The 11,781-nt window shown below is 43.1% G+C and overlaps 1 non-coding gene across 1 annotated transcript; it reads right to left on the reverse strand.

Annotated features, from left to right (window-relative positions):
- Positions 1 to 11,496: 11,496 nt before the first annotated feature.
- Positions 11,497 to 11,578, reverse strand: trnas-gcu (transfer RNA serine (anticodon GCU)). Its single transcript has one exon. It is a non-coding gene; the product is annotated as a tRNA-Ser (tRNA).
- Positions 11,579 to 11,781: the final 203 nt, after the last annotated feature.

The raw sequence follows: 11,781 nt of genomic DNA on the forward strand, positions 1-11,781 counted from the left end.
GCTGTTACAGAATGGAAATATGTTCATTCGGCTCAGTGCTAGAATTGTCCAGGGATGGAGATCGCACTGGGAGAGTTGCAGGAGAGATTCACTCGGATAGTGTCTGGGCAGAAGAGTCTCAGTCATGAAGGGAGACAGGACAGAGTGGGGTTGTTTGTCACCGTGCAGAGGGGTTTGTGAGAGGTATAGATAAGGTAGACTAAAAGAAGCGTTTCCCAGCGATGGAAAGAACGATCACAGGGGGGCAGAAATTTAAGGAGAGAGACAGAATGGTTAAAGTAGATGTGTGGAAAAGCGGTATAGGCCAGCGGGTGTTGGAATTTGGAACACACTGTCTGGAAGGGTCAGAGAGGCAGCAACCCTTATAACCTGAAGGAATATTCAGATGTAAATATTTTCTGCCAATACCTGTAAGGCTTTGGGCTAAATGGTCGTTAAGCAGTTGCTTTTGACAAATGCAACCACAACGGGCTGAAGTGTCTCCTTTGAAACTGTTGTCCTTGCTAGTATAGTGGTTAGTGTCACCGTATGTTATGCGGGAGTTCGGAGCTCAATTCCTGGCTGGGGCAGTGTATATATTTTAAAACTGTCGTTCCGTTTCCAAGTGCGGGTTATTAATGACTGTCCTTCCATTCTCCATGGGAAATGTCACAGGAGGGACAGAGCTGTCTGAATCAGCATGGGGAAGGTCTGCAGCTCCCGGCGAGACAGAGTGTTAATGAAAGTACAAACACATGACTTCCGCAACCTGCACCTTGTGTCTGTACTGGAGGCTAAACCATTTAATAGAAAGAAGGAGGAAGCTGAGGAAGAAACAGGGTAAACCAATTCAGATGTGAGCACAGAAACATTTTCCACAGCATCATGAGGAAAACTGACAAATGGCTCTGAGAAAGAGTTTGTCTTTCAGAACTGTTAGGTCACAGAGATGGTTTTTGTTCCTCTTAAGCCCTTAAGATTTTGAATAACAATTTATCTAAGACTTGAAATGTTCGAACACACCAGGCGATGAGTCACGTGCTGGAAACTGTGTTTCCAAGCCAGATGTTTGATAACTGATAATAATGCAACAGGCTGAAGGACCATTCGCCATGCTTTTAAAAACTCAAAAACTGTCATTTTTCAACTGAACAAAACAGGCAAAAACAAAGTCATCAAGAAAAGTTCCAAGCATTGCATATGTCATCCTTGGTGCGAAAGTGCTGAAATGCAGCTGTCTCACTGCTATTTCCCAATTTCGATTTACAGTCAGGGAAAATAAAAATGTTGTTCCTTATGAAAATCTGTAATTGAACACGAGTTCCTGACATTACAAAACAACAAAGGAAACAGTTCTGTCAGAGTCAGTGAGAATTTCATATCGGAGATGAAATCAAATGGGAAGAAACGCTGAAATAAGTAGCCTTTGCCTGCTGAGACTCAGTACTACAAAATGATCCTTATTGAAACATATAGGCATTTTCAAGGATTTAATAAGTTGGATGCAGAAAGTTTAGTTCTGTGACCAGAGCACCTCGTATCGAATGACTTGGAGATGCCGGTTTGGACGAGGGTATGCAAATTTGAAAATCACACAACCGCAGGTGATAGTTCAACAGGTTTAATTGGAAGTACTAGCTTTCGGACCACTGCTCATTCATCAGGTGATTGTGGAGTACACAGTTGTAAGACACAGAATTTATAGCATATGTTTGCAGTGTGAACGTAACTGAAATTGTACATTGAAAAATACCTTGATTTTTTGCTCAGTCTCTGATCTGTTAGAATGACCATGTTTACTTCACTTCTTTCATATGCAAAGCGCAAAACTTTTTTATTTTAAAGTTTCATTCTCAGGTGAAGTTTAACAACTGGTGTCTGCCCCCGTGTGCTGCTGTTTGTTCCAAAATGTTTAGACTGATTCAAGTTTATAAAAATGAATTACCAGAGACTTTCATGGTTTCATGAAGTTTTTGAGCAAAGTACAATGTAACTCTGCAAGTGCATATTCACCCCACAGACGGATATGTGTGTGTGTGTGTGTGCAGGACGGTCTCTGTTTGAAGATAGGACAATGGGATCACGTGTACTGTGACATGAACCCAATGACCATGGGTACCGAATTTAGCTATCAGTCTCTGTGGGGGCACTTTTAGCTGCTGCCTGTTCCGAAGACTGCCTTGGAGGATTGTCACCCGAAGATCCGAGGTCAAATGTCCTGGATCACTGAAGTGCTCTCCAACTGGGAAGGGGCACACCTGTCTGTTGATTGATGTGCAGCGCCCGTTCCATTGCTGCAGCCTCTGCTCAGCTTCACCAATGTACCATGTCTTAAGGCATCATTGTCTGCAGCATGTTGTTATTTTTAGATTAGCGTCAGTCTAAACATTATGGCATGGACGCAGTACACAGGGACTAACACCTTCAACATATTATCTGTGCTGACACAAATTGGTAAACTCCACATGAGAATGTAACTGTTAAAATAAAGTTTTCCGATTTACATAAGAAAGAAATGAACCTAACATAGTCATTCTAACAGATGGAAGACTTAACAAGCAATCAAGGTATTTTTCCAATGTATAATTTCAGTGACATTACACTGTAACCTTTCGCTATAAATTCTGTACCTTACCACTGTGTACTCCACAGCCACCTGATGAAGGAGCAGCTCTCCAAACGCTATTGCTTCCATTAAACCTGTTGGACTGTGACCTGGTGTTGTGTGATTTTTAAGTTTGTATTAGAATGCGGATCCCACAATTAAAATAGAGACGAAGGAGCATTTATTCTCTCAGACAGTTCTGGATCAGTGGACTTTCTTGTAGCAGACGGCGGTTGAGGAAGTGTCATTAGGTGTAATGAGGCTGAGATCGGCAGATCTTCAAACAGCAAAGACATCAAGCGTTATGGCGAAAGGCAAAAAATTGCAGTTCAAGGTTATCAGATCAGATATGAAACCATTCAATAGCGGAGTAGACTTGATGGTCTGAAGGTGTCTATCTGTTCCTAAAATTGCTGGCCTTAATATGAAGTTGCAAAACCGACCTGAGTAAAATGTGCCAAATTTTAAAAAGCGTGGTCCCCCCGGAGCACTGAACAACAACACACAATGTACAAAGAACAACACACAAAGGGCAGACAATATTGGGTCATTGATCCGTAGTGATCAGTATACCAAGGTAAACAGGAAAACCGATATTCAGTATCAACATTGAACCTGGCTCCACGAGGCATGTAGTTAACTCTCACAAACCACTATTCTCCTTCCGTTTTCCTGACGCCCCCTCCGTTCTTGTTTTAAACTGATTGAACGTCAGGCAATTGCAGATGACATTGCTGATGTGGAACTGCAGCATATAGAACATAGAACATTACAGCGCAGTGCAGGCCCTTCGGCCCTCGATGTTGCGCAGCCCTGTCATACTAATCTGAAGTCCATTCCATCTACACAATTCCATGTACGTCCATATGCCTCTCCAATGACGACTAAAATGCACTTAATCTTGGCGAATCTACCACCGTTACAGGCAAAGCATTCCATGCCCTAACTACTCTCTGAGTGAAGAAACTACCTCTGACATCTGTCTTATAACTATCTCCCCTCACTTTAAAGTTGTGGTCCTCGTGTTTGCCATCCCCATACTTGGAAAAAGACTCTCCCTGTCCACCCTATCTAAAACTCTGATTATCTTGTATATCTCTATTAAGTCACCTCTCAGTCTTCTCTCCAACGAGGACAGCCTCAAGGCCCTCAGTCTTTCCTCATAATACATTCCTTCCATATCAGGCAACATGCTAGAAAATCCCCTCTGCGCCCTTTCCAAAGCGTCAACATCCTTCTTATAATGCGGTGACCAGAACTATTCACAATACTTCAAATGTGGCCGTACCAGATCTTTATACAGCTTCAGCATAACCTTCTGATTCCAGAACTCAATCCCTCTATTAATAAAGGCCAAAACACTGTTTTCCTTCTTAACAACCCTGTCAACCTGGGTGGCAACTTTCAGGGATCTGTGAACATGGACACCGAGATCTCTCTGCTGATCTGCACTTCCAAGAACCTTACCATTCGCCCAGTACTTTACATTCTGATTACTCCATCCAAAGTGTATCACCTCACACTTGTCCACATTAAACTCCATTTGCCACCTCTCAGCCCAGCTCTGCATCCTATCTATATCTCTCTGCAACGGACTACATCCTTCGTCACTATCCACAACTCCACCAACCATAGTGTTGTCTGCAAATTTACTAACCCACCCTTCTAAGCCCTCATCCAGGTCATTTATAAAAATGACGAATAGCCCTGGACCCAACATCGACCCTTGCGGAATGCCGCTAGAAAATTGACACAAAGATGAACATGTTGCATCAACTACAACACTCTGTTTTCTTTGAGCGAGCCAATTACTGATCCAAACTGCTATGTCTCTCACAATCCCATTCCACCGCATTTTGTATAGTAGCCTACTGTGGGAACCTTATCGAACACCTTGCTGAAATCCATATACAGAACATCAACCTGCTTACTCTCATCCACCTGTTTGGTCACTTTGTCAAAAAACTCATAAGATTCGTTAGGCACGACCTACTCTTCACAAAACCATGCTGACTGTCCCTTACCAGATTATTCTTTTCTAGATGATTATAAATCCTATTCTGATAATCTTTTCCAAAGCTTTAGCCACAATTGAAGTGAGACTCACTGGTCTGTAATTACCAGGGTTGTCTCTACTACCCTTCTTGAAAAAGGGAAACACATTTTCAATCCTCCAGTCCTCAGGCACTATTCCTGTAGATAATGATGGTTTCTAGATCAATGGCACGGGCTCCGCAATCTCTTCCTTTGCTTCCCAGAGGATCCTAGGATAGATCCCATCTGGCCCAGAGGACTTGTCTATTTTCACACACTACAGTGTTTCTAATATCACTTCCTTGTGAACCTCAATCTCTTCGAGTCTAGATGCAAGTATCTCTGTATCTTCCTCGCCAACATTTTCATTTTATATAGTGAACACTGTCGAAAAGTATTTATTTAGTGTTGCCCATGTCTCCTCTGACTCCACACACAACTGCGCACTATTATTCTTGATTGGCCGTAATTTAACTCTCGTCATTCTTTTATTCCTGACATATCTATGGAAAGACTTAGGGTTAACCCTGATCCTATCCGCCAACAATTTCTAATGTCTCCTCCTGGCTCTCATGTCTCCTCCTGGCTCTTCTGAGCTCTCTTATAATGTCATGCAGGGAAACGATTCTGTCTGCTGCACATCATTCTGCTTCGAAATATCAGGCAGTATTTCATATTGATTACTGTAAACGTTAACCTTTAACAAGCCATGACAGTGAAATCACTGAATCCTCATCACTATACTACCAGGGAAGATTTCTGTCAACATCACCCTGGACACCATGAGATTCGCCATTCTATTCTCCCATCCTTCTGTGCGTGATCCCCTCTGCCCGATTCCGGTCTTGTTGCTTGGTTTACAACACTGAGGCTATCCAATCATCTTTGCATTTCAGTTTCTAAAGGATGAGACCTTCTCTCTGAGCTGGCAATGTGCTTGCTCAGTGGCGATAACACTGTCCTTGTAAACTAGAAAAGTGCTTGAAATAGGCCATTCCTGTTTTTCATTCCAAGAACTTGAGGCAAAAAAGTTTGGCAGGACAGGAAATAGCGGGCGTGAGTAGTGATCTAGTTTGGCAACAAGAACGAGGTGAGACAGTATAAACTACAGAGTAATGGGGAAACAATGGGCAAGGAACACTGGGACGGGAGGGGCTGAATGCTTCCTTTCTTTGCTGTAACCAGACATTGGTGTTGAACTCTGAAATGGGATAATATCAGACAAGTCGGTGAAATCTGCTTGTTTTCTCCCGAGGCCTGTGACACACTTGGGGAACTGTGTCTGCGTGTTTCAGTCTATGGTTAAAAATGGGGTTCAGTTCCCATCTCAAACTTTAATCCCACTTATTGTGTTTTACGAGATTAAAACGTTCCAGAAAAATTAGCCCTCACATGAAATGTAAGAGCCTACAAGGTTACAGACCAAGTGTTGGGAAACGAGATGAAGGGACCCAGATCTGTGCTGTAAACACGCGATAATTCAATCATTTTTGAGGGGAAACATATCTGCAGTGACATAATTCCAAAAACTGTGTTATGAAGAAACGGTGCAACGGCTTCTGCCCTCATCCCTGGTGGTCTAGTGGTTAGTATTCAGCGCTTTAACTGAGTGGCCTGGGTTTCATTACCGTTTAGGAAATCAGGACTTCTTATTCCTGATGCAGAGAGCGCAGCTCTACCAGGAATCTGTTTCATGCCTTAGATCAGTCAATACCCCAGCTCATCAAAGAAGGGAATATTGCCTTCCCTCTCTCTGCACAGTCGGACCGTTAATCCTTCATTCTCCTCTGATTCCACTTCCCAAAAAGTTTCAAAATATTGTCAAAACTGAGTCTCAGCTATTTCTTTTCTGCCTTTTCATCCACCGGAGCTGCAGCGATTGAGTGCGTTGGTTTCTGAAAACGAAACGTACCCATGAGCAATGTATTAGGCTCTTCCAGGATTGCCTTAACTGACAATGGTGGGACATGCTGATGTTGTCTATGATATGGAAGTGCCAGTGTTTGAGTTGAGTAGACAAAGTTAAAAATTACACAATATCAGGGCAGAGTCCAGCAGGTTTATTTAGAAGCACTAGCTGTTGGACAGCCGCTCCTTCATCAGGTGGGTGTTTTACTGCAGAAACTTGGTGTTTGTGTCAAAATGCGCGATCTTTTGGAAGATCATCTGGACTTTAACCGACCGTTCGTGGTGTCGACTGTACCCATGACTTGGAGGTGTTGGTGTTGGACTGGGGTGGATACATTTAATAATCAGACAAAGCCATTTTCGATTCCAACAGTTGACAAACACCTGATGAAGAAGCAGTGCATGGAACACTGGTGCTTCCAAATAAGTCTGTTCAATACCATCTGGTGCTGTGTGATTTTTACTCTGATAGCTCTTGATAATGTTTAACTGATCGAAGACAGTGAAAGAATTTTCGCTCGTGAAAATGAAAATTTCAAATATTATCCACCTCAGCATTACAAAAATGATTAGGTTGGATGTGTGATGAATCTCCACAATGCGCTTGCGCAAAGTAAATTTGAACTTACAACCGCCTGATGCGTAGCCAGCTATACGAATGGTTGTGCCACTGGCCAGATGCACAGCTGAGGTTTTACACGCTGCAGAGCTGTGGGGTTAACAAGGACATGAGCAATAACAGTAACAGTCACAAGGTGAACAAATAACAAAGATAATCACCATCATTGATTCACTTCAAATTGTCCTCAAAAAAACGACCATTCACAATCTGATCAGCCAATCAATGAGGTCACTGCTGATCAAGGGAATTGCAACTGACTTTGCTACGTTTTCACCAAAATTTGAAGTAAACTCCATCCTAATCATAACATCGCATATTCCCATTAATTTTCAGCTTTAGATTACGATAGTGACCGGACCGTATTTGCTGGAAATGAGTGGAAACGTCCTTCCGGTGATGTAATCCAGTGCAGAGACGGCCAGAAATGAAAAGACAAAGACGTGAAACATCACTCCCATTTCTCTCTGTACCAATGCGTTTTCCTGAGTTGAATATTTGCAGGACTTGACTTTACTATCTAAAGAATTAATTATTTTCCCGGGAAAGATTCTTCATAAATGAATTAACATCTGAGGTGTTGAAACATATTTTACTTTAGATTAAAATAGTTGAATATCCTTTCCCCCAGCCTAATGTCCCAATCCTTCCTCCTCTTCCATGTAAATACAAGCTGATCCAGGTGATTTTGGAGCTCCCAACCTGACGTTCCAATGCTCCTTGCTGCTCCATGTCAAAAGAAGCGGCTCGACTTGAAGTTGGAGCTCCCAGTCTGATGTCCCAATGCTCCCTGCTCCATGTCAGCAGAAGTGGTACAGTTCAGGTTAGACCTACCACTCTGATGTCCCAATGCGCCCAGCTGCTAAATGTCATTAAACGCTGATCCTTGTGAGGTTGGAGCTCCCAGTCTGATGTCCCAATGTTCCCTCCTCCATGTCAATAGAAGTGGTCCAGTTGAGTTTGGATCTAACACTCTGATGTCCCAATGCTCCCTGCTGCTACATGTCATTAAAAGCTGCTCCAGGTGAGAGTGGAGCTCCCAGAATGATCTCCCAAAGCTCCCTGCTCCAGGCCAACTGAAGCTGCTCCAAATGAGGTTGGATCTTGCATTCGGATGTGCCAATGCTCCCTGCTGCTCCAGGTGTGGTTGGAACTCCCAGACGGATGCCAAAATGCTCCCTGGTCCACGTCAAAAGACGCTGTTCCAGATGAAGTGGGAGCTACCATCCCTGGCGGCGCACATACGTCTATACCATCATAGAAATACTGCCCACTCAACATTTCCACCACTGGAACCATTGGTGGACTCTCCACATCATGAGAAGCTAATATTATTTTTAGTCACCACCGAATCATTATTTCCAAAAGTCATTCTTTCTTAAACCTTACTTAGCATGTGCATACTGCAGTCAATCCGAAGTAAGATAATGGTGCTAATTGATCTATGCTTAATAAACATTACATCCTATTTTTCATGTTGAGTAACTGCGACTTAGCAAGGACAATGTTTATATTGAAATCATACTTTTATTCCAGGTGAGAGAATGTGGTTTGCATTATTTAAAATGAACTTGTTCACTGTGTAAAATGATCAAATAAATCTCAATTTCAAAACAAAATTGGTAACGTTGTCATCTATCTTAAAATGAGATGTCTTCTTCTTTCAACCAGACGGGTATTATAATGACATGTCTATTAATGATATGCGTATAAAGATACTTTAAATCGCAAGGTTTGTGAAGGATTGTAGCTCAGGTTGAGGTTTAGGGTTTAGGTTTGCTCGCTGAGCTGTAGGTTTGATATCCAGACGTTTCATTACCTGGCCCGGTAACATCCTTAGGGGCGATCTCCAAGTGAAGCGAAGCTGTTGTCTCTTGCTTTCTATTTATATCTTTCTCCTGGATGGGGTTCCTGGGGATTGTGGTGATGTCATTTCCGGTTTGTTTTCTGCGGGGTTGTTAGATGGCTTTTTGATCTATGTGTTTGTTTATGGCATTGTGGTTGGAGTGCCAGGCCTCTGGGAATTCTCTGGCGTGTCTTTGCTTAGACTGTCCCAGGATCAATGTGTTGGCCAAGTCGAACCGGACAACCAAAAATCCATAAACCAGGAGCCCCCTCAGACCCATAGTCTCATTACCCAGAGCACCAAATTACAGACTGAACAAAGAACTACACGCACGACTGAAATACCTCATAGAAGATTCACAGCACTCCATCCACTCCACCCAGGAATTCCTAAAAATCATCAAAAACACCAAAGTAGAGGAAGGGAAGCAATGATCTCATTCGACATAATAGCACTGTTCACTTCATCAACATCGACATGGCAAAGGAAGCACACTTTTAGAAGAGACCATCACACACACCAACCACCATCAATCACATTACCAACGAAAACATCATGAAGCTTGTGGATCTGTGCCTCACCACCCACTACACTTTCAACAACATCGTCTACAAACAAACCCCCAATGGCCCACCCATAGGACCTCCGCTATCAGGATTCAGAGCAGAAGCGGTAATGCAAAGACTAGAACAAACAGCCCTCGAAACAATCAAACCAAAATCTGGGTCCGCTACGCAGATGACACCTTTGTCATCACAAAACGAAACAAGATAGTAAAGACATTTAACATCATCAACAACACTCTCACAGGCATAAAGTTCAACAAGGAAGAAGAAACCGACAACAAACTCGCATTCCTGAATGACACAGTAGAAAGAAAGGACAACGGAGAACTACAAACCTGCGTATGCAGAAAACCGACAAACACTGACCAAATACTTAACTACACCAGCAACCATCCCATCACACACAAACGAAACTGCGTCAGAACAGTATTCCAACGAGCCACCAGACACTGCAGCACAGACGAACTTCGGAAAACAGAGGAAAACCACCTTCTACAATGTATTCGAGAAGAACAGATACTCAAAAAATACAGTCTACACTTTCCTCAAGAACAAACCACGACAAGCAGACCAAACACAGCCAGAAACCATAACCACCTTACCATACATCAAAGAAGTTTCAGACATGACAGCCAGACTACTAAGACCCCTCGGAATCCTAGTAGCACACAAACCCACCAACACTCTCAAACAAAAACTAACAAACTTAAAAGAACCAGAACAATCCAAAGACAAAACCAACGTCATCTACAAAATTCCATGCAAGGACTGTCACAACTACTACGTAAGACAACAGGAAGAAAGTTAGCCACCAGGATATACGAACACCAGCTCGCCAAAAAAAGACACGACCTTCTCTCCCTCGTAGCCCGACACACGGATTAATAATACCACCATTTCTACTGGGACAACACATCTATCCTGGGACAGGCTAATCAAAGTCACGCCTGAGAATTCATAGAGGCCTGGCACTCCAACCACAACGCCATAAACAAACACATAGATCGAGATGCCATCTATCAACCCCTCAGAAAACGAACAGGAAATGACATCACCACAAACCCCAGGAACCCCATCGAGGAGAAAGATATAAATAGAAAGCAGGAGACAACAGATTCTCTTCACTTGGAGGTCGCCACTGATGATGATGTTACCTAGCCAAGTAATGAAACGTCTGGATATCAAAGCTACAGCTGAGCAAGCAAACCTTCACCCGACATTTTAAATTATTTTTCATGTTTATGTTGCATGAATCTGCGGTCATTGGTCCACAGTTTAGTTTCACTCCCTAAAGGTAACATGCTGATTTCTCCAGTTGTTCATAGTTCAATGTGATGCATCCAGTGTGTGCATAACGAGAGGGAGCTTGCTTCCCACATCTTGTGTTTATCTGTGCCTTATGTCCAGCATTCATCAATGGCGAGAGCAAGGGGCGAGGGCGAGACCAATGTGTGAGCCTTTCCGTGCCCATGCACGGCACCAACATTGGCAATTCTCCACTGTGCATTTACAGCCAGTTCTCAGTGCCCCTACACACACGCCCTGCCCCTTTGAAGTATCGCCATCATTTTGTGCTGTCTCGCTGTGCTCTTCTCACTAGGATGAATTACTTCTACTCAACCTCCTTCAGATTTCATCTGACAAAACGTTCATTAAGAATTCCTTTGCATAAACATGCACTTTGCAGCTCTCGTTATTTGATTTTCCTGGATGTCTTTCATACGAAAAAACGTTCACAGCAACTTGATTTGCAAAAGGAAACCGCGCTCTATTTCATTATCCCTATGTAACCTACATTTCAACACAGTTTAGTCAACAGGCTCAAACCATTCTTGGAAATTTTGGAATAGCGTCAATGCATATAAACTGACCATTAGCGTTCCCATACGACAGCTGTGATCATCTGAAAACAGCCCCACGGAATTGCCATTGATGACAGCGACGAGAGTGGGATTCGAACCCACGCGTGCAAGGCACGATGGATTAGCAATCCATCGCCTTAACCTCTCGGCCACGTCGTCACAGACCCGGGGGCAGCTCTGACCTTATGAATAATTGAATTGGGTAAATTATGCAGAGCAGCAGATATTTCTCCCTGGTGTTGGTAAAATGATATTTAACATAGTACGGTTCCAAGACTGTGGTCTGACCCCTGGGTTGTGGGGCAAGTGCACTCCCACTGTCACACAATGCACACAGTGATCTGAACAAAAATGAGGAAATG

Source organism: Chiloscyllium punctatum, unplaced genomic scaffold, assembly GCF_047496795.1.
Source record: "Chiloscyllium punctatum isolate Juve2018m unplaced genomic scaffold, sChiPun1.3 scaffold_151, whole genome shotgun sequence".
Classification (NCBI taxonomy): domain Eukaryota; kingdom Metazoa; phylum Chordata; class Chondrichthyes; order Orectolobiformes; family Hemiscylliidae; genus Chiloscyllium; species Chiloscyllium punctatum.